At 41.8% G+C, this 23,503-nt stretch overlaps 1 protein-coding gene across 1 annotated transcript in view; it reads right to left on the bottom strand.

Moving 5' to 3' along the window:
- RHBDL3 (rhomboid like 3) overlaps positions 1–22,459 on the bottom strand; it is a 68,615-nt gene extending 46,156 nt beyond the window's left edge. Inside the window, exon 1 of the mRNA XM_087707855.1 lies at positions 22,304–22,459. The gene's annotated coding sequence lies outside the window, so the exon portion shown is untranslated. The remainder of the gene's footprint in view (positions 1–22,303) is intronic.
- Between the last annotated feature and the right edge of the window lie 1,044 nt (positions 22,460–23,503).

Genomic DNA, 23,503 nt, shown 5'->3' on the forward strand with positions numbered 1-23,503 from the left:
GTCAGTGTCAATGGATTGGAAAAGATTGATAATATCTTTCAAGGAGACTCACTCTCACTACTACTGTTTGTCATTGCACTGATTCCTCTGTCAACAATACTGAGTAACTATCGCACTTCCTTCACATGAATGATCTGAACCTGTATGGAAAAACATCATCGGAAATAATCTCACTGCTCAACACTATCCATATACACAGCAAAGGTACTGAAATAACATCCAGAGTCTGGATTAAGATGATCATTACAAGTACCTGGGTATCCTTCAAGCTGTCAACACCAAGCAAACTAAAGTCAAGAAGAAGTGAATACATCAAGGGAGTGAAGAAGATCTTAAGGTCCAAATACTGTGGAGGAATTGCAATCAAGGTGATTTTCACCTGGGCAATTCCAGTCATTAGATACACAGCTGCAATACGCACTGAATTAGAAGCCGTGGATAGGAAGATCAGAAAAAGAACGACAATGAATCATGCTCTTCATCCATGCAGCAATGTTGACAGGCTCTACTTACAAAGGAAAATAGTTTGGAATGAAATGTACAGCAGCTGATGAAGAAAAAAGAGCATTGGAAGAACATTTTTGAAGGATAGTGAAGAAAATGCACTGAAGCTAGTATACCACGAAGGCTTACTGAGTACTGGAGAGATCAAACTGGCCTACAAGAAAGACCAAATGAAGAAAAGAAAAAAACTGGTAAGGCAATGTATCACAGAGCCAGTACATTAAAAAAAAGCAGGCAAAGCCAATAACAAGATTTAAGAAGCAGGAAAGTTGAAGAAAAAGACAAGTAGCCAATTATGACTGCACAAGACTAATCCTTAAGCACAAATGCATACAAAGCCAGAATTGATAAGACAGCAATAGAGAGCAAGTGCCCCTCACCCCCACCCCCACCCCGATCCCCCTCAAAGAAACTGAAGAAACAATGGACCACCTGCTTAGCTGCTGCAACAAGATCATACAGACTGATTCCAAACAACAACATGACAAAATAGCAACCATAGTGCATTGGACTATCTGCAAGAAATACTTTTTTCCTGCAAGCAAGAACTTCTGGGACCGCAAAAATAGACAAAAGTAATAGAGAATGAAGAAGATAAAGTGGTCTGGGTCTTTAGAACTCAGAGAGAGAGAAGCGCCTGCTGGATAACACCCTACATTGTTGTTGACAAGAAAGCAAAGATAATAGCAACAGTAATGGGCACCTTGGGTGCAATTGCAAAACATCTGGAGCATTACATGAACACCATCAGCATTGACAAAACCATCATCAGTCAAATGCAAAAGGCAGCTCTACTTGGAACAGTTTACATCCTGTGATGCTACCTTTAACTCTATTAAAATACAAATTCTGTCTATCCTGGGGTCTTGGGAAGGACTCGATAGGGGGATAAAAGTGTCAACATCTGTCTGATTGTATGACCAACTATAATAATAGTATTGCATCTGTATTTGTATTTTTGTATGTTGATAAGATTTCTGCCTTTTTTTCTCCTGGCATCTTTCTCCCTGGATGTATGGATTGGAGAGCATAGGGTAGGCAGAGAAATGTTTCTCCCTGGACTATATGACTAAAAGGCAGATGTCATGGCATGTAGGAATGGCCTTGGGAGACACGGGGAAAAGCCACAGCTTAGAGAATGGTCTGATTTTTTAAAAATGAGTCCAAAAGAGGGGTAGAAAAAGCGTCTCAGAAGGGAACCTCGCTAGTTTTGGGGACAGTAAAAGGGAGAAAAGAGAGGGGTATTTTCAGATTTGCAAGATTCTGTTCGTTTTAATCTTGGGATTTAGATAGATCCTGAATGCATCTCTTGTCTGGATTACCTCACAAGGCTGACAGTAGAAAGGAGAGGACTTGGAACGGAGCAGCTGGAAAAATTCTGGCCCCCTATTCAGGGGTGAGCTTCAAAAATTTCAACAACGGGTTCTCTGCCCAGTTGCTGGGTGGGTGTGGCCATGGTGGCCATGGCCTAATTGGTCTCCTGCACCATAAGGGGGGGGCATTTTTGCCTTTCCCAGGCTCTGGAGGCTTTCCTCGAGCCTCTGGGAGGGCAAAAACTGCCTCCCCCGGGCTTTGGAGGCCTTCTGGGAGGCCTGTTTTTCCCCTCCCTGAGCCTCTGCGCAGGCCCTGCACTTACCTCGCATCCAAAACAGGCTGTGTGGAGACTCCTTGGAGGGGAGGGTGGGTGGGGCCAGCCAGGCGTGGGATTTGGAGGTTCTCCGAACCAGCCATAATGTTAGCTACGGGTTCTCCCAAACTCAGGCGAACCCATAGCAGTCCACCGCTATTCAACTTCTTGAAGAGGAGTAATTAATTCTTCTCTCTCTCTCTTTCTCTCTCTTTTTCTCTTTCTTTAAGTCTGGTGTGTACCTTAAGGAGAAAGCTGTAGTTTTTTTTTTTGAAGCTTTATATATGGACAGTGTCTACAGGACAGCAGAAGTCAAAACAGGTAAGACGACAGTCATAGAATTGTGAGGCCCCAGCCATTTTGTTCACATGTGTCATATTGAAGCCTGCTTTATGTACTGTAACTTCTTACTGCTCTTGTGGTGTCTGCACTATGCACTTAATAAATAAATAGCCCGAAGCAAAAAGTTCTCTTCACTAACCAATCCATAATTCTTCCCTACAATTCAACACAACTCTGAACCCAAGTAAGCCCTGCGATATTCATTCAGCCATTCACTTAGAGAGTCTGACATCTATAACTCTACTCCAGGCAACTATAATTAGTACATAGTGCAGCTACCAGTGAAGGAAACTACTGGAGCATTTACATGCTGAAAATTAAGTACTCGCTTGGAAGTTTGCCAAAGTGTTATCCTTAGGCCATTTAAAGAGCCAGCCGCTAAGAGAAACAGGCCCACCATGAAAAACACGAGGCTCCCATTTCTGCAGCATTCGGTTTGCTTTCATGGTCTCTCCTCCATTAATCCAGGATTTGGTTTCAAAAGAGATTGGTGGATGAAGAACTGTTGCAAGTCCATGAGTCAGGTGAGTTAAAGCACCTCAAAACAATCCAAAATCCCATCATGAGTTTTGAAGCAAATCTCCCTTGAATTTCTAAGTGGGAAATGTAAAGGAATGTAGAGACAACCTTGGAGAAGGAAGGGGCCTTGAAGAGAGGAGAAACAGGAATTCAGTCCTGTGTAAGTCCCTGCCTTGATTTTGTGGTATAAAATGGGACCAGGAAGAACTCTCAGCGTTCAAGACTGAGGTCAACCTTTTATGGTGGGTCAGGCCAAGAAAGAAAGGATTCCAGAAATAATATTTTCTCGCTGCAGGATATAACAGTAGAATCTTGAGACCCAATGAAAGTCTCCCTGTCCCATCACAATATCAAGGGGTGGTCATTATGAGTTTCTTTCTCACACTTTCTACTTTCTCAGGACTGTTGCCTATTGTCCTCCCACTGCAACTCATTACATTGTTTTCCCAAGCTCACCCCAAGATGATCGGTTAATTAGCATATGATAAGCATATGTTAGCACTGTATGAACTTGATCTCATGAAGACTACAGTCTTTAACTTCCTGTACCTCAGCTACGGAAAATGGAAACTAAAGGGTGGAAACTCAAGGGCAACGTTCTATTAATGGGGTAGAATAGAATAGAATAGCAGAGTTGGAAAGGACCTTGGAGGTCTTCTAGTCCAACCCCCTGCCTAGGTAGGAAACCCTACACCACTTCAGACAAATGGTTATCCAACATCTTCTTAAAAACTTCCAGTGTTGGAGCATTCACAACTTATGGAGGTAAGTTGTTCCATTGGTTAATTGTTCTAACTGTCAGGAAATTTCTCCTTAGTTCTAGGTTGCTTCTCTCCTTGATTAGTTTCCACCCATTGCTTCTTGTTCTACCCTCAGGTGCCTTGGAGAATAGTTTGACTCCGCTTCTTTGTGGCAACCCCTGAGATATTGGAGCTCTGCTATCATGTCTCCCCTAGTCCTTCTTTTCATTAAACTAGACATACCCAATTCCTGCAACCGTTCTTCATGTATTTTAGCCTCCAGTCCCCTAATCATCTTTAAAAAACAGTCAAGCTCCCAATATTTCTTCCACACCTGACCAATCCAGAGGCTTCAAAGTCAATCACAAAAGCAAATGTGCTTCTGGGTGCATAACGAACTCCCAAACCAGGGGTGGGTTTCTCACCCCGTTCCAACCGGATCGGTTGGAACGAGGCCGGCGGCGTCCTCACGCACGCACGCGGCGCCCTCACGCACGCACGCGGCGCCCTCACGCACGCACGCGGCGCCCTCACGCACGCATGTGGCGTGCGCACGCACGCACGCAGCACGCACATGCGTACTAGCGTCTGCGCGATGCTCCAGCTGCTCCTGGAGGATCGCGCAGGCGTTCTGCGCATGCGTGGAAAGCGCAAAATTCGAAAAAACCGGGTAAGGAGCGGGCGCGGGTGTGCGGGCGCGCGCAGGCGCGGGGGGGGGCTTCGCCGTTCCCGGAAGTTACTTACTTCCGGGTTCGGCGACCAACCGGATCGCAGGGACTGGTGCGAACCGGTTGAAACCCAGCCCTGTCCCAAACCCAAGCATGTTATAGTAACTCACTGTGCAAAAGTTCAGCCTCAGATTATACATTTCCTAAGAAAAACCTCCAAGTCATTCAGTAACTGCTTTCTGTCTTCCTTCAAATAAACTGGTGGCAAGATTTAATTGGTCAGCTTTTGGAGATAGCCATTGGGGATTAGAAAGAGCAGAATCAACCCTGGGATCTTGCACAGCAAAATAGAAGGCATAGGTTTTATGTAACTGAAATATCTATGCTTTTGCTGTTGTTAGTTGTGAAGTCATGTCCGATCCATTGCAAACCCATGGAAAACTCGCAGGTGTCTTCTCCAGCAACATAGTTCAAAGGCTTCGATTCTTTGGCTCTCAGCCTTTCTATGCTACAGAGACATTTCTAAACACTGAAAAATACTTATAATAAAAAAGAAGAAATAAATGTACATTATCCACTTCAGCACAGACATATGGTGCGCTTCTTCATAACAACTCTTCCTGCAAAAAAATAATTGATATTTTAAAAGTGTTATCTAATCCACCTGGAATGTAATGTTTTCTCCTTTTTATCATGAGGGTTGGTGTGCGGATGTTTTTTAACCACTTCAATGTCTTTCCCCTCAAGCACACTGGAGTTATCTGTAACCATAAAAAACATTACATAGAACGTGCACTCTGTCAGTAGAAAGCCAAAATGTTGTCCCTTTCCCTGGGTTTTATTGATGAAGACAGATTTCTCTAAAAGTTTGGGAAGTGGCATTTTACAGGAATGAATTATATGCATTATCATAATTTTGTTAATAATGATGAACAGTAACCATAATTTTTCAAGGAGTGGAAAGAGAGAGGGAAAAATGGAGAGGTCAAAAAGGAGACTATACACCCATGATGGCAAACCTATGGCATGCGTGGCACACGGAGCCATTTGTTAGGGCACGTGAGGCATTGCCCTGTCAGCTCCAGCACGCATGTGTGCACTGGCCAGCTGACTTCAACCTTCTTTTAAGGCAGTTTTTCACCCTCCAGGGGGGCCTCCGGAGGGGGGAGGCTATCTTCTCCCTCCCTAGGCTCCAAAAAAGCCTCTGGAGTTTGGGAAGGGCGAAAAACAGGTTCATTGCGGGCCATAAGCAGCGGCAAGAGGGGGGTCACACACTCATGTTCACGGGAGGGGTCACATGTACAATCCCCCTGCGCTCCCCCCGCTTTTGGCATGCGATGGGAAAAAGGTTAGCCATTACTGCTAAACACCTAGTAGAATTCTAAATAATTCTGCTGTTATTGGTACCTCTCCTTCCTCTTTACTTTCAAATTGGGAGGAAGAACAGAAGGGTTAAACAAAGTAAGTGTGTTAACTAAAAAGTCGACACACTTCAGGCCCAAGGCCAGAAATAAAACAGTAAGCTATAAATGAGTTAAATCCTTCATTTGCTTTCACTTAATGGACAGAATCTTGCCAAACTAAACATATAACTTGGTGGTGCAGTGGTTAGAAGGCAGTATTGCAGGCCCACAGACTGGAGTTCGAACTGGCAGAACTCAGATTTGACTCAGCCTTTCATCCTTCTGAGGTTGGTAAAATGAGGATCCAGTTTGTTGGGGGCAATATGCAAATAACGCTTCTATATCGTATAGTGTTCAGAGTGTGTTGTAAAGTGCTAGATGCTAATGCTAAAATGCTATAACCTTCTAACCTACTTGATATATGTATGTATGTATGTATGTATGTATGTATGTATGTATGTATGTATATTATTTATCAGCACAAATACAACACACACACACACACACACACACACACACACACACACACACACACACACACACACACACACACACACACATATATATATATATATATATATATATATATATATATATATATATATATATATATATAATAACCTCTTCTCTCCCTTGGAGATTTTTTTTCTCAGTCTGTGTCAAAGCACGTTATCCTATAAACTTCTTTTACTGCATTTATCCTAGAAACAAAGCTTAGATTTTATGTTTTCTCTCTCATTCTATTGCTCCCAGATCAGAAGTCTGCTCTGAGGAAGTCCACATACTCTAATCAGTATACACTATATTCAAATGCCTTATGTGTGTAATGACCAGGTGTAATTGTTGTCCCCAATTTGGGTTGGAGGCTGATGAAGAACACTGGACCAGAGGTGCAGGTTTTGTTTCCTTTTATTGAAGCACTTCACTAAAAGGGGTCCCAGCCAGAAAAATGCCAGGACCCAGAACAAAGAATTAAGAGAGCTTTAGACAATTTCACTAAAGCAGAAGGCAGAATATATAAGAAATATCATCTAATAAATATTTAGTAATGATCTAACAATTTGTTCTATTGGTTTCTAGCCATCCCTATTCCTACGCCTTAGCTAATGAATGCTCCAGGAGTTATCTAATACACTTTCCATGTGCTCCAGGCCATCTCTATTCCTAACTTCTAGCTGAGATATGCAGGGTGACTAACTTTTTGTTATCTGTCCTCTAACTACCTAGGATGGTTACAAGTGTTACACTTGCATTTTATCTGTGAATAAACACTCTTTGTTCTTGCCAGACACACTCCACAAATACGGTTTCCTGGTTTTCTTTCAAGTGTATGCCACAGCCCTGCTTCTAGCAATAGCAATAGCACAGAACTTATATACCACTTCAAGGTGCTTTACAGCCCTCTCTAAGCGGTTTACAGAGTGAGCATATTGCCCCCAACAATCTGGATCCTCAATTTATCGACCAACCTCGGAAGGATGGAAGGCTGAGTCAACCTTGAGCCTGGTGAGATTTGACCTGCCAAACTGCTGGCAGCAGGTCTTCAGCAGAAGTAGCCTGCAGTACTGCACTGTAACCACTGCACCACCCTTAATGGTACATGGGAATGATCTTGGGAGGCAAGAGCCACAAACCACACAACAGTTAGATAAGGGGCAGCTGAGCCCACAGAAGCAACAGGGGTGTGGCAAGCATATTAGAAAGGATACTCCCTAGTTTCTTGGATTGTAAAGGCAAGGGGGGAAAGATATACATTCAGACTTCTCACAAGACTGATGCCAATCTTACCTTAAGCAACTCCCAGTACCTGGTTTATTGAGGGCCTAACTTTCTTCATGTGGCATAGAATTTAAACTATTTATTAGCAAGATACTGGTAACAGCTGAAAAGGCACAGACAAATTATTTGTCAATGTTCTGGGAGAAAAGGAAGCATCACTGAAAGTTAAAGAAAAGGAAGAATCAACTTTTGTCAAGAGAAGGGTTTGACATATTTCTAAAGGTTAAAGGGCTGCTGAACTTGATTGTGGGTTGAAAAACAATAATCAAAATGTCTATCACCTGTGCAAAATAAGGAAAGCTTGACCTATTGTCCATACAGTTATGCAACTGTACAAACTCACAAACTGTCCAGAAGCTAACATTAATGGCACCTGTCAGGATTCACAGCATCCTCTTCCATCTTGCCATCCCTAACTATTCACCTAACCCAGAGATGTCCAGCCTGCAGGGTGCTTAAATCTGGTCCACAGCGCTGCCATGGAAACAGCAAAGAAATGGCCAGCGGTGCCTCCACCAGTGAGAACAGAGCTTGGGAGGGCCACGCATGGCCCTCGCGAGCTCCATTTTCATTGGCAGAGGATTGCAGGAGGCCATCACAACTGGAAATGGAGCTTGGGAGCCCATTTTCACTGGCAGAGCACTTGGGCTACCACAGACGACATGAGTGATGTCAAGCTGCCCCCCCCCCAAACACAACCTTGATGCAGCCCTCAATGAAATTGAGTTTGACACCCCTGGCCTAACCCTTTCAAGGATGAAAAAAGAGAGAAGCATACGGGGAATGCCTGCATTCAGAAAATCAGAATCAAAAGGCTTTCTAGATACCTCTTGCAAGTGGGCTGAATGGGTGCAACTGCACACTATGATAAAACTGCACTGGATGTTCGCATCTAGTGGGTGCAAAGAAGCACCAATACATTACAGCTGTAAGGAAAAACTGGGGTGGACCTGGGGGAGATGTTTCTTAGGAATCCATACAGACGTCAGGTTCTCAACTAGAACAAAACGTAATCTTTCAACAGGCCATGAAATCTTTCCATCTCCAATCCAATTAAAGCTAGGCTACCCATCTTCCATTCAGAGGGGAGGAAGGGAGGAGCAGCCCTTCTCATCTTTCCACTCAGGGATGTCAATCTGCATCTTGGATTAAAGCAACACAAGAGCAGCCTGCTCCGCGGCATTGTCCTGCCTTGTCCTGCTTTGCTTCACATCTGCTTCTCAACTAGGCCACCAGAGGAGCAGGCCAGCAGGTGGCTCTCAGCTCAGCAGCAGCTGCCTCACCCCTTTGCCCCCCCCATTCCCGAGACCATCGAAGAGGAGCCTGGTTTGGCTTTGGCCGTTGGGAGTTGTTGTCCCGTGTAACAAGCCCACCCTTTGTTTTGCTAAGGGAGAGAAAAGAGGAAGAATGCTTGACCTGGAAACAGAGACGCTATCATGGCAGATGCGGTGGCCTCCCTATTGTGCAGGCTTTGTTGGGATTTGCAAGACACCATGTGAGAAAAGCGACCTGAGTGGGCCACAGCTGCCAAATGTAAGTTACACCTCCCCCCCTGACTTCAGGGGCATAGTAAATAATGTCTCTCCTTGTAATTGGGCTCAATGGCTCATCTAAGTTCCTTAAACAGGAGGAGGACTAGCTGTGCATTATTATTATTATTATTTGCAACAACAGAATTGTATCACAGCGGCCAGTTGTTTCGCCAGATTTGGCATTGATTACTAGTTGGGCCCCACCCAGCGGCCTAAGGTGTCGTAACGTATTTTCGTAATATGCATGCGCATCCAAGCAGTGCGGCTTTTTGCATTTGACTGATGGTGATTTTGTCAATTTTTAACTGTTTTAAATGTAGTCCCACTGCTTTTGGAATAGCACCCAGTGTGCCAATTACCACTGGAATTACCACTGCTGGTTTGTGCCATAATCGCTGAATTTCTATTTTTAAGTCCTGGTATTTCGCGATTTTTTCATGTTCCTTCTCGTCGACCCTGCTATCACCTGGTATTGCGATGTCTATGATTGTAACCTTATTTTTCTCAACCAGTGTGATGTCTGGTGTATTATGCACCAGTATTTTGTCCGTTTGTATACGAAAATCCCATAAGATCTTGACCATCTGATTTTCGGTGACTTTTTCAGGTTTATGTTCCCACCAGTTTGTTGCTGTTTTAATATTACAATTTTTGCACAAATTCCAGTTGATCATTTGTGCTACTGAATTGTGCCGCAATTTATAATCAGTCTGCATGATTTTTTTACAGCAGCTGAGTATGTGATCAACAGTTTCGTCAGCTTCTTTGCAAAGTCTGCATTTGGCATCATCAGAGGATTTTTTGATTTTGGCCTTAATGGCATTTGTGCGGATAGCTTGTTCTTGCGCAGCCAGGATTAGAGACTCTGTTTCTTTCTTCAATGTACCTGTTGTTAACCATAACCAAGTTTTTTCATTGTCCACTTTATCTTTTATTTTTTCCAGAAATTGGCCATGCAATGCTTTCTTCTGCCAGCTCTCCATTCTTAATTTTGTCACATCTTTTCTGTATTCTTGTTTCGTCTGTTGGGTCTTCAGTAGATTTTTGTTCTTTACTTGATGATGATGATGATGATGATGATGATGATGATGATGATGATGATGATGATAATGATGATGATGATGATGATGATTATACAATTGTATCACAGCGGCCAGTTGTTTCACTGGATTTGGCATTGGTTATTAGTCGGGCTCCACCCAGGGGCCTAGGACGTCGTAACGTATTTTCGTAATATGCGTGCAGATCCAAGCAGTGCGGCTTTTTGCATTTGACTGATGGTGATTTTGTCAATTTTTAACTGTTTTAAATGTAATTCCAGTGCTTTTGGTATAGCACCCAGTGGCCAATTACCACTGGAATTATCACTGCTGGTTTGTGCCATAGTCGTTGAATTTCGATTTTTAAGTCCTGGTATCTTGCGATTTTTTCATTTTCCTTCTCGGCGACCCTGCTATCACCTGGTATTGCGATGTCTATGATTGTGACCTTATTTTTCTCAACCAGTGTGATGTCTGGTTTATTATTATTATTATTATACAATTGTATCACAGCGGCCAGTTGTTTCGCCGGATTTGGCATTGGTTACTAGTCGGGCCCCACCCAGGGGCCTAGGACGTCGTAACGTATTTTCGTAATATGCGTGCAGATCCAAGCAGTGCGGCTTTTTGCATTTGACTGATGGTGATTTTGTCAATTTTTAACTGTTTTAAATGTAATTCCAGTGCTTTTGGAATAGCACCCAGTGTGCCAATTACCACTGGAATTACCACTGCTGGTTTGTGCCATAGTCGTTGAATTTCGATTTTTAAGTCCTGGTATCTTGCGATTTTTTCATGTTGCTTCTCGGCGACCCTGCTATCACCTGGTATTGCAATGTCTATGATTGTGACCTTATTTTTCTCAACCAGTGTGATGTCTGGTGTATTATGCGCCAGTATTTTGTCGGTTTGTATACGGAAATCCCACAAGATCTTGACCATCTGATTTTCTGTGACTTTTTCAGGCTGATGTTCCCACCAGTTTGTTGCTGTTTTAATATTATAATTTTTGCACAAATTCCAATGGATCATTTGTGCTACTGAATTGTGCCACAATTTATAATCAGTCTGCGCGATTTTTTTACAGCAGCTGAGTATGTGATCAACAGTTTTGTCAGCTTCTTTGCAAAGTCTGCATTTGGCATCATCAGAGGATTTTTCGATTTTGGCCTTAATGGCATTTATTATTATTATTATTATTATTATTATTATTATTATTATTTTCCAATTTGGCAGAGAGATTCAGAGGTTTTAAAGATCCAGGCAAATTCAAAGTATGGTTGTAAAAAAAATTTCTTCATATGAACAAAGAAAGAAAGTGAATCTCAGTCAGATGCTGAGGATTGGTCTCATTCCCAATCCTGTTTGCTGGCAATTATGAAAGTTGAAATCCAAAACATCTGGAGGGCTTCAGGTTGGGGAAAGCTGCTCAACATTAGCCTCCAAATCCTAAACCGTTTATTTCAGCAGAATGCCAAATGCTCAGTAAAAAGGTTCATACTAAGCAGACTCAACTAGCTCTCTATGACAAATCCCTAAGGCCAAAAGGCTCCATAGAAATGAAATATCTGCAAGAGGGTGTCAGCATAACACAAAGCTGCTACCACTAAAGGCATCTGATTTAGTATATCACCCCTCCATAGTTTTAAAAGAGAGCACTATATTAAAAATGCTGAGTTTTTATTGGATGAAGGAGAAAATAATATTTTATAAGCAGCAAGGCCTCTGAGGGGGGGGGAATGTTACTCATTGATGCTTACTATTATGACACAGGGATGTTAGCAGGAGATACATGGCCTTTTTGGTTACAAAGAGATGTTCAGAATAAGAGAATTGGAAAAGATCTTGGAGGTCTTCTAATCTGGGATAGGGCATTTTTATGACTAATATAAACTTTATATTATTTCCAAATTACTGTGCTAAGGTATGGAAGGACGTTGGGCATGTTTTAAGATGGGAGAATTTATAACTGTCATTGCTAGGGTGAATGTCTGTGATAAAAATGAATATATTACCTGAAATTATGTTTTTTATTCAAACAGCAGTTTGATAAATGGCATGCATTTCACGCAAAGACCAAAAAACAAACAAACCTGGATTTATGTGGAATGGGGAAAAAACAGTTAAGTATAAAATTTTACAGGATGCATAGGAAAGAGGAGGATTAGGACGGTCAGACGGTCAAAGTGTATTTTCCAGCCTGATGTTCAGTTTGGATGAACAAGGAGGTTGCTATTGAGAAACAGAAAACAGTTTAGAACAGTGTTGGCGAACCTTTTCGGTACTGAGTGCCGAAACGGGAGTGTGCGTATGTGTCCTCGCTGGAAACCGGAACAGCAGCTGGGAAGAGTTTCTGGCATGTGCACTGGCCAGCTGGTCTTTGCGCGCGCATCTTGACAAGGATCTTGACAAACTTGAACATTGGGCACTATCTAATAAAATGAAATTCAATGGTGAAAAGAGTAAGGTTCTACATTTAGGCAAGAAAAAAGGAAATGCACAGGTACAGTATAGGTGGTACCTTGCTCAACAGTAGTAACTATGAAAGGGATCTTGGAATCCTAGTGGACAACCATTTAAATATGAGCCAGTAGTGTGCAGCAGCTGCCAAAAAAGCCAACACAGTTCTAGGCTGCATAAACAGAGGGATAGAATCAAGATCACATGAAGTGTTAATACCACTTTATAATGCCTTGGTAAGGCCACACTTGGAATACTGCATTCAGTTTTGGTCGCCATGATGTAGAAAAGATGTGGAGACTCTAGAAAGAGTGCAGAGAAGAGCAACAAAGATGATTAGGGGACTGGAGACTAAACAATATGAAGAACGGTTGCAGGAACTGGATATGTCTAGTTTAATGAAAAGAAGGACTAGAGGAGACATGATAGCAGTGTTCCAATATCTCAGGGGCTGCCACAAAGAAGAGGGAGTCAAACTATTCTCCAAAGCAACTGAGGGCAGGACAAGAAACAATGGGTGGAAACTAATCAAGGAGAGAAGCAACTTAGAATTAGGGAGAAATTTCCTGACAGTTAGAACAATTAATCAGTGGAGCAGCTTGCCTCCAGAAGTTGTGAATGCCCCAACACTGGAAGTCTTTAAGAAGATGTTGGATAGCCATTTGTTTGAAACGGTATAGGGTTTCCTGCCTAGGCAGGGGGTTGGACTAGAAGACCTCCAAGGTCCCTTCCAACTCTGCTATTGTATTGTATTGTATTGTATTGTATTGTATTGCATTGTATTGTATTGTACTGTACTGTACTGTATTGTATTGTATTGCATGCATGCCAGAAACCGGAAGACCAGGTGGCCCGTGTGCATGTGCACGCCAGAAACCGGAAGATCATCTTCTTGGCACACATGCACACCAGGCAGCTGCTCTTTCAGTTTCCAGGACTCCCACATGCATGAAGACCAGCTGGCCAGCACACTGGAACCCGGAAGAGCAACGGGAGATGGCTCCCATGCTTGGAGAGATCTTCCGGCACGCATGCCATAGGTTTGTCATCACGGGTTTAGAAGAATACAACCTACGATTTAGATGGCATGGGATTTTACAGTATAACAAAATTAGAGTTAACGTAGACTTTCAAAATCATTATGTTAGGAGTGCCATATTAAGAATATGGAATTGATATAAATCCAAGTCATGCCTGAAGATGCCTTCACTGGTTGTAACGCAAAAAGCATTTCATAGAAAAGAAATAGCAGGCGGATAAATGTTTAACATAGCAAGACTTGTTTGGTACAGCAGCAAAGGGAACATAAGTCAGGAGAACAATTGTCTGCAGAAATATTTAGCTGTCAATAGTTTTCATAGGCACAGTTAAGGGTGACATTTGATATAGATTAAAAAAGGGACTGGAATTGAAAAGCATAAAATGGAACTAGAAATCTTATGGGGGGACAAATCATGAATATGTGATTGCTAAGATGTATAAACATTTGCTGAGTTTTAAGACTGAAGAACAAGTTAAAAATGATTTAAAAAGGCTAAGAATGTTGGTTATAAATATACAGATGGACCAATGGGAGAGACTGTGATTAAAGGATCTGAAGTTCATAACAAAATGCGTGTTACATTTTGAGAGAGAACTTTCATAAAAAAATATGTAACACTGCTACATGATCCCAGAGAAACTGTCTAAGAAGCATAAATAACCTCTAATCAATGTTGGAAATGTGGAACACATAAAGGGTTGAATTCTCATACATAGTGACTTGAAAAAGAAAAATTGGATACAAAACACCCATTGATACAAAGATTTTTAAAAATTACAATTCAGATGAAACCAGAACTTTTTTTTTACTGTGAATTATCTACAGCCAAATAGAAGAGATTTGTGGAAGACTGATTTTGTACATTATATGGTAATTGCAGTGAGATTATAGGTAGAAAGAAGGAAACAACTAATGAAGAATCATTTTTTTTCCTAACAATATTCCCTACACCACAAGGCTTGAAATTTTGGGCTTGGACAACCTAGAACTACGCCGCCTATAGTCAGACTTAAACATAGTACACAAAATTATCCGCTACAATGTCCTACTGGTCAATGACTACTTCAGCTTCAACCACAATAATACAAAAGCACACAACAGATACAAGCTAAATGTAAACGGCCCCAAACTTGATTGCAGAAAATACGACTTCAGTAACAGAGTGGTCAATGCCTGGAATGCAATCCTTGACTCTGTTGTTTCATCCCCAAACCCCCATGATTTTAACCTAAGATTGTCTACTATTGACTTTACCCCATTCCTAAAAGGTCTGTAAGAGGCATGCATAAGAGCACCATCGTGCCTACCATCCCTGTCCTACTGTCCCCACTTATTTGTACCCTTGTCATTCATATTCATGTTTATTCTTATACCTATTATCTTGTAAACGATTGACAAATCAAATAAATAAAATAAATAAATGAAAATATGGAGATGGCATTGAAAGTGGATTTAAAATGTTTAGAAAAGATGTTTTGCTGGATCCCCAAATTGGGGGAAGGGAATGTTTTGTAATTTCTGGATTTGCTGATTGAAAAGGGTTTAATATTGGAAGAGGAGAGATCTTGTAATAACCTTAGAGAGGAAGGAAATGAGGATAAGATTGCAACTGTGATGAAGAAGTTTGGAAGTTGTTTCTTTTTATATCTTTTCTTTTTCTATATTTGCATTTCTTTCTCTACTCCCTTTTTCTTAAATGTGTATCTTTTATATCTCTGAAAGGTTTTCAATAAAAATTAAAAAGACAAACATGCAATTCATTGCCAACTCTAATAGTGATCGCTCACCCTGAAAATTTATATTTTTAAAAAATGTAAACAATTTAAAAACTAAATGTGTAAGTTTTTTTGCATGCCATCCAGAGTCACTTGTTCATGAGATGGCTTTAGAAAGTAAATAAATAATCACTCAAAACACACTAGTTAGAGGGATATGTTGCCATATTAATCAATTCCAACCAGTTTACTGGATGTGGCTCAGAAGAAAATAGCCTTGTCAGCCACTTCTGAATGACATCCCTATTTTATTTTAATTTACAACGTAGCTAATTTAAATCCTGGCTTTATTTACAGCCAAAGGATAGAGAACGCAACTGCAAAAGCCAATTAATTAGATGATTGATTAATTTCAGGCAAGGCATTTGAAAAGAGCTCTCACAGCAAGCTAAACCTGGGTTGGCCTCTTTCCTGAATTTCTCCAAGGTAGAAATCAGATTGAGGAGTTGAAACAAAACCTGGACCAAGATACTACACTGGCAAACAATTTGTGCATCGTTGACAAGAAAACAAGCCCAAGTGACAATACTTCCAAAAGAGTTTTGACAGATCTAAAAATAGAGCACTGCTTGGAATTTCCCTTTTCAGCTCCCATTCACTACCCATTTTGACATGGCCTAGTGAATCCTAAAATGAGATTGGGAGAAGAAATAGTGGAGAAATGTGTTAGACATACAGGTAGGCCCAGTGGTGGGATTCAATTTTTTTTACGACCGGTTCTATGGGCGTGGCTTTGTGGGCATGGTGTGGCTTTGTAGGTGTGGCAGGGAAAGGATAGTGCAAAATCCCCATTCCCTTCCCACTCCTGGGGGAAGATTACTGCAAAATCCCCATTTCCTCCCCAGCCCACTAACCTGCTTTCCAGCTCCGTTCTCCTGTTCAGGGCAACAAAAGAAGATCAGCTGGGAGGCAGCAGGGGCGGGGCCAGCCTATTTGCTGATTCTCCAAACAACTCAAAATTTCCGCTACCGGTTCTCCAGAACTTGCCTGAACTGGCTGAATACCACCTCTGGGTAGATCTCAAGTCACAACCACAACTGAGACCACAATTGTTATTTCCTGGTAATCTCCAATTCAGGAGGTAACCAGATGCAACTCTGCTTAGCTTCCAAACCCACAGAAAATCCTGAAAAGGAATTACCAGTCCAGATTCATAAACTAATCTATGTCCATCATGTATAGTTAGTTGGAGAGATTTAATGCACAGTCCATCTCTAGAAATAAAATACAATTAACAGTTTTATTAAAATTAAAATTTAAAATGAGCACTTATGCTAGATTTCTTTCCCTAAAACCTAAGGCTGAATTTAATAAAACCCTTGAAAAATCCAAAGAACCAAAGGGAGTCATGCCATCTTGCAGAGATAGTTTAGGGGAATGTTTAGGGAAGGTTATCTTTTAAAATCGTTACAGTCAATTGTACAATTATATAAAGTTTATTCAGAGGATAAACAAGTAAAACAGAAGAACAAGAGAAGGCACAAATTGCACTTAAAGAATTTAAAAGAAGATCAATAAAGGCAATTAACTTGGCTGCTATCTATTTAACCCCAAGCACAGGCAGAAGGCATTGATAAGAGCAACATCTCTGGTAGAACCAAGAGATACAGAATGGAATTTCAATTTTAAGGGAATCTGAAACCAGTGAAAGGTTTTCCCTTAGCAAATTGTTCCATTTTTAAGTCAATTATTTAGCCAGCAAGTCAGAAAATTACTCAGGTGTGTCGGGTCACCTTCTTAAAAAGTTTGAACTTGCACTTCAAATCATCTGTACGGACATGGAGAGATACATAATTATGAAAAGCAAGCAACTTCTGGATATGAGATTAGAGCAGCGTTGCAATTCAGCCGGTTCTATCAGGTTCGGGCAAACCAGTGGCGGTGGTGGCGGGAGGCTCTGCCCACACATCATCATGTCTCCTTTTTGATACTCTGTGCGCTCACATTTGCAAGCCGGTAGCGAAGGTAAGTTGATTTCACCCCTGATTTAGAGATGCTTATCCACATTTCAAGACAAAGATCCTGATAGTCAAGGGTGATACCAGAATTTAAGGAGAATTCAAAACTTCTGAAAGGCAGCAGATTAAGACTGTATTTGGTTTTAGCAGTGCTCCGGATTCATTTCAGTAAACACTAAAGCCATGTTTTATTACAGGTGCTGTTCACTATATGTGGGAAACCACTTAGAAGGCCTATGAGGTTACACATGGATGTGCTCAACACACTTGGGCTTGCAGTGCAATGTGCTGTTGCTAACAGCAACCGCCTGGAGATTGTTTGACTCACGGGAAACTTTAGAACAGAGAGGATTCTAAGAAACTTCATAAAAAAGAGAAGTGTTTACTGAGCATCAATATGAGAAAGTGACTTCCAGTAAGCTGTTGAGGTTACCTGAACAGAACTAATGACTGAAAGAAAGAAAAAGTATTTTGTAACAGAGAAAATAGAACATGAAAAACAACCAAAGAAAGAGGGAAAACAAGGGAGCCAGTTTAGTCTATGATACTAGGTTAGAAACTGGGAGACGGTGAGCTCTAGTCCCACTGTAGCCATGAAAGTCAACTAGGTGACCTCTCAGTCACTTTCTCTCAGCCCAACCCACCTCACAGGGCTCTTGTTGTGGGGAAAATAGGAGGAAGAAGGAACATTAGGTAGGTTTGTCACCTTGAGTTACTGATAAAGTAGTAAAGGCAAGATAAAAATCTAATAAACAAATGATGGCATATCACCTTTTCATCAGAAAATATGGTAGTCTTTTTCACTACATTTGTTTCAGGATTTATACACCTGTGTTGAGGACAGAACATGGTGGTACTAGAGATGGATACTAAGAGAAGCTACCCATCTATCCAGGTACTCATGGAAGGAATACATACATACATACATACATACATACATACATACATACATACATACATAGGTGATATTCAGCAGATTCTGACCAGTTCTGGAGAACCGGTAGAGGAAATTTTGAGTAGTTCAGAGAACCGGTAAATACCACCTCTGACTGGCCCTGCCCCCATCTATTCTCTGCCTCTCTAGTCCCAGCTGATTGGGAGGGAATGGGGATTTTGCAGTATCCTTCCCCTGCCATGCCCACCAAGCCATGCCCATCAAGCCATGTCATGCCAACCAAGCCACGCCCACAAAGCCACGCCCACAGAACTGGTAGAAATTTTTTTTGAACCCCACCACTGCATCCATCCAGGAATGAGACTGGTGTGTTTGTGATACTGTGATTTGCTTGTGTGTAGAAAGAGTCAAAGCAACACTTCTTCACCATGAGAGTAGCAGGATCTTCATAAATTCACCAAGTCCATTCATGTTCAGAACCCAGTGAGATAACCAGAGGAAGTAAATAGGAAGAATACAAAAAAACTCCATGTAGAGCAAGGGTGTCAAACTCAAGGTCCGCAGGCTGGATGCATCACATGCTTGCCATGCCCACCTCTCGGATTAGGGAAGGGGGAAAAAGTCCTGATACGTCACATGATGACGACGTGGTGACATGAGTTTGACAGCCCTGATCTAGAGCTTTCTCTACAAAACTCAGCTCCTTTTGGAGAAGATAGTGTGTACCTCTAAGCATTGTTTGTAAAAGGTTTTGGAAATCAAAGCAATACTTCTTTAGGTAGAACACAATCCAAAATATTGACTGGGAAGTTAGGCCAAATTCCACATCACATCAAAGATATGGGTTTGAAATTGATCTCCAAGCATTCACAGCAAGGTAGTTTGCTTCTGCTCTGCCTTTTGGCCCTCCTAAATGCATTTTTTAGTCTTCTCTGCTTCTTCCTTGCCATCCAATTAAAAGACACACACACACACACCCCTGGGTTGATCTGCACTTTCTAAAGAAACTCAGCTGTCTTAACCCCATCAATCTCCAACTTTCCCACACTGTGAGCTCAACTTTCATTTCACTATAAAGCAGGGGACCACAACCATTTTTTGTTTTTAGTGTAATTTTCCCCCTTCTGCTTTCTCTCAAATTTTTCTTCTTTTCCTTCCCTTGGTTTTTCTCCAACTCAAAACAGGAAAAAGAATGAGGATGTTTGTGGTTCGTCTGGGTCTTTTTCCAAAACTGAAACTGTGTTTTTGAATAATTCAGTTTTGGAAAAGGGACAAAAAAAGGGGGGCTGAGCACAAATGGGCTTAAAATAATTCAGTTTTCAAAATGACCAGAAATCCCCAAACTCTAGCTAAGGTCATTTGTGCTTCTGGAAAGTAGAAATGCAAACATACGTGTCAGAAAGGAACATAAAAATTGTTTTTCTAACCCTGCACATTGGGAAATGGATCTCTCCTCATTACACAGAAGAAACACACTGAATAAATAAATGCACAAATAAGCAAATTATGTATACATGAATTCCTGGGCTGAAATAGATGTATAATATTGCATGAGAAGGATTTCTAAACTCCAGGGCAATTCTGCACAGTAACGTAAGCTGCTTCTCTCTTGTGATGCTGCTGGCTAATATTCTAAAACCAGTGTTTAAGAATTTCAGCCCAGAATGGACTGGCACTTACCATATTTTTCGGAGTATAAGACGCACCTTTTTCCCTCAAACAAGAGGCTGAAAATCTGGGTGCGTCTTATACATTGAATACAGCATTTTTTGCCTCCTGAAACCCCACCCCTTCACCAAAATGGCCGTGCAGAGCCTGTAGAAGGCTTTCAGAGAGCTCCTGGGCACTGGGGAGGGCAGAAATGAGCAAAAAAACAGCCTCCCCTGCCCCCAGGAGCACTCTATAAGCTTCCATAAGGCTATGCATGCAATTTTGACAAAAAACGGACCATTGTTTGCTTGTTTTTTGCCCCCCACCCCTCCAGGAGCACTCTGCAAGCCCCCCCAAAGGCTATTCATGCCTTTAAAAAAAACGGGCCCGTTTTCATGAAAAATGGGCCATTTTTGGAAGATTTGCAGAGTGCAAAAACTTTTTTCCCTTTCAGAAAGCTCTTTAGTTAGAGTGATTGATGAGAATTAGATTGATCAAGTGCTGTGCCAGCAGAAACAAAGTCTTAGGTACTGCAGATTGTCAGCGATTTCCTTCTCCAGCACATGGAAACACCTACCTACCTACCTACCTATTCTCTCTCCCTACCTACCTACTGTATTTCTCTCTCTCTCTCTTTCTCTCTCTCTATCTACCTACCTACTCTCTCTCTCCCTACCTACCTACTGTATTTCTCTCTCTCTTTCTCTCTGTCTATCTACCTACCTACTCTCTCTCCCTAACTACCTACTGTATTTCTCTCTCTCCCTCTCTCCCCCTCTATCTACCTACGCACCCTACCTACCTACTCTCCCTCCCTCCCTCCCTATCTACTGTATTTCTCTCTCTCTTTCTCTCTCTATCCCTTTATCTACCTACCTACCTACTCTCTCTCTCTCCCTACCTACTATATTTCTCTCTCTCTCTCTCTCCCCCTCCCTCCCTCCCTCCCTCCCTCTATCTACTTCTGTACTTTTTTTTAAATTGGCCTCTTCAAAACTTTGGTGCATCTTTTACTCCGAAAAATACAGTAGTCAAGCCTACAATAACCACAGAATCTATCTGGTCATCCCCTTCCAATCAGAATCAGAATAGAGCTGGAAGGGACCTTGGAGGTCTTCTAGTCCAGCCCCCTGCTTAAGCAGGAGATCTGACCTATACCATTTCAGACAATCTCAGCAGGCAAGGCAAGACTTGCTAATTGATTGCTGTGCCGATTAGTCTACCAGTGCTTCCCTTTTCCTTTTAGAGATTACAGGAAGTCCTCAATTTACAACCATTAATGTAACGAGGGTTCAAAGTTACAACAATGCTGAAAAAAATGACTTACAACCAGTGGTGGGATTCAAATAATTTAACTATCGGTTTTCTGCCCTAATGACCAGCTGGGTAGGCGTGGCTCTGTGGCCAAGTGACCATGTGGGCGTGGGCAACTCAACATCACTCAGCACTTCACCTTAGCTGTTACAATGTAATAAGAGTTAACCGGAGAGGCATCTTCTGTAAGCAGGGCAATAAAGATTAGGCTAGAAACAACACCAGAATGTTTCCTCCCTGCCTTTCTTACAGGATTAGCCCTATAAAGTAGAAAAAAACAAAATAAGATTTCTTCCAACAACCGGTTCTCCTGAATACAGTGTTTCCCCAAATATAAAACAGGACCTTATTTTCTTTTGATCCCCGAAATAAGCTTGGCCTTATTTTTGAGGTGCAAGAGGCGGCAAGCATAGTCACCTCACGGCTGCTGCAGTGTTGCAATATTTTGGGGGAGGTTTTATTTTCAGGGAAGGGCTTATTTTAGCACATGCGCTCAAAAGCCCGATTGGGCTTATTATCCAAGGAGGTCTTACTTTCAGAGAAACAGGATAGGTTCGAACTGGCTGAATCCCACCACTGTTTACAACCAATCCTCATGCTTACAACCACCATCGCATTCCTATGGGGAAGCAACATATGATCACGACTTGGATGCTTGGCAACCATCATGAATTTATGTTTGTTGCAGCATCCTGTGGTCACGTGATCACCATTTGAACTTTTCCAGGTGGCCTCCAACCAGCAGAGTCAATGGGGAAGCCGGCAGGAAAGGTCACCAGTTGTGATTCACTTAACAATCACAGTGATTCACTTAACATTCATGGAGAAAAAGGTAAAATCAGCTCAGATCACTCGATGACTTGCTTAACAACCGTACCACTTAATAACAAATTGTCCAGTCCCTATTATGGTCATAAACCAAGGACTAGCAGTATTCCCTTCTCATTATACTCCCATCTGTTTCTTTCCTTTACATCCTGAGGTATTTCCAGACATGGATGCTTTTATATACACACACTCTCATTTTCTCTTCTACCAGCTAGAAAATCACTTACCAAGTTGACAAAGTCTTGGTAACAAATCTTCCCATCCGAATTGTTGTCTGCCAAGGCCAAAAGCACTTCCAGTTTATGTGGATCCAGTTCAGAGCTATGTCTTTGGAGGAGGTTCCGAAATTTCTCTGTGCTGATATAACCCGTGTTCTCAGGATCCAGCTGGATACAGAAACAGATAAAGAAAGGGAATGATGCATTCATCAAAGTGAATGGCAGAAACAGGCAATTACAGGTACTCCCCGACTTACAACAGTTCATTCAGTGACTGTTCAATAGCAATGACAATAGCACTCAGACTTATATACTGCTTTACTCGTGTGCGGCACTCCTGAGCTCTGTTTTCACTGGAAGAGGGTTGCAGGAGGCTGTGGCAGCCGAAAACGGAGCTCAGGAGCCTGTTTTCGCTGACAGAGCACTCAGGCCATCACAGGCGCCCCTGACAGGAATGACGTCAAGCTGGACATGCCAACCATGGACACCCCCACCCCGAGGTCAAATACAACACTGATGAGGCCCTCAATGAAATCGACTTGAACACCTCTGTTGCAAGATATTCAAGGATGTTTCCTTGGAAATGAACTGCTCTAACGACTATTTCTAAAAAAGCTTGAGAAACTCAGCCTTATATCCACTGAAATGACAAATGTTAACATATTATCTATTATAATTCCAGTGATTTTAAGTGCTAGTGACCCTGAGAAAAGACAAAAGGTAAAAGTTCCCCTCGCACATATGTGCTATTCGTTCCAGACTCTAGGTGGCAGTGCTCATCTCCGTTTCAAAGCCGAAGAGCCAGTGCTGCCCAAAGACCTCTCCGTGGTTATGTGGCTGGCATGACTAAACATCAAAGGCACAGGGAACGTTGTTACCTTCCCACCAAATGTGGTCCCTATTTTTCTACTTGCATTTTTACACGCTTTTGAACTGCTAGTTGGGACAAGTAACAGGAGCTCACTCCATTACGCGGCACTAGGGATTCAAACTGCTGAACTGCCAACCTTCTGATTGACAACTTCAGCATCTTAGCCACTGAGCCACCATGTCCCTTCAGAGAAAAGAATAAGAATAGGTAAAATGGTGACTTCTTATGAAAATAATGTTTAATGTGTTGCTCTTTTGTAGTTAAAAATCCTTCAAACAGAACAAGTTTCTACCTTACAAAGATTGCATTTAAGATTCACTGGGTGCCAAAGACGGATA

This window comes from Thamnophis sirtalis, unplaced genomic scaffold (assembly GCF_051295495.1).
Source record: "Thamnophis sirtalis isolate CommonGarterSnake01/CBP01778 unplaced genomic scaffold, rThaSir2_p1.2 scaffold_3, whole genome shotgun sequence".
Lineage (NCBI taxonomy): Eukaryota > Metazoa > Chordata > Lepidosauria > Squamata > Natricidae > Thamnophis > Thamnophis sirtalis.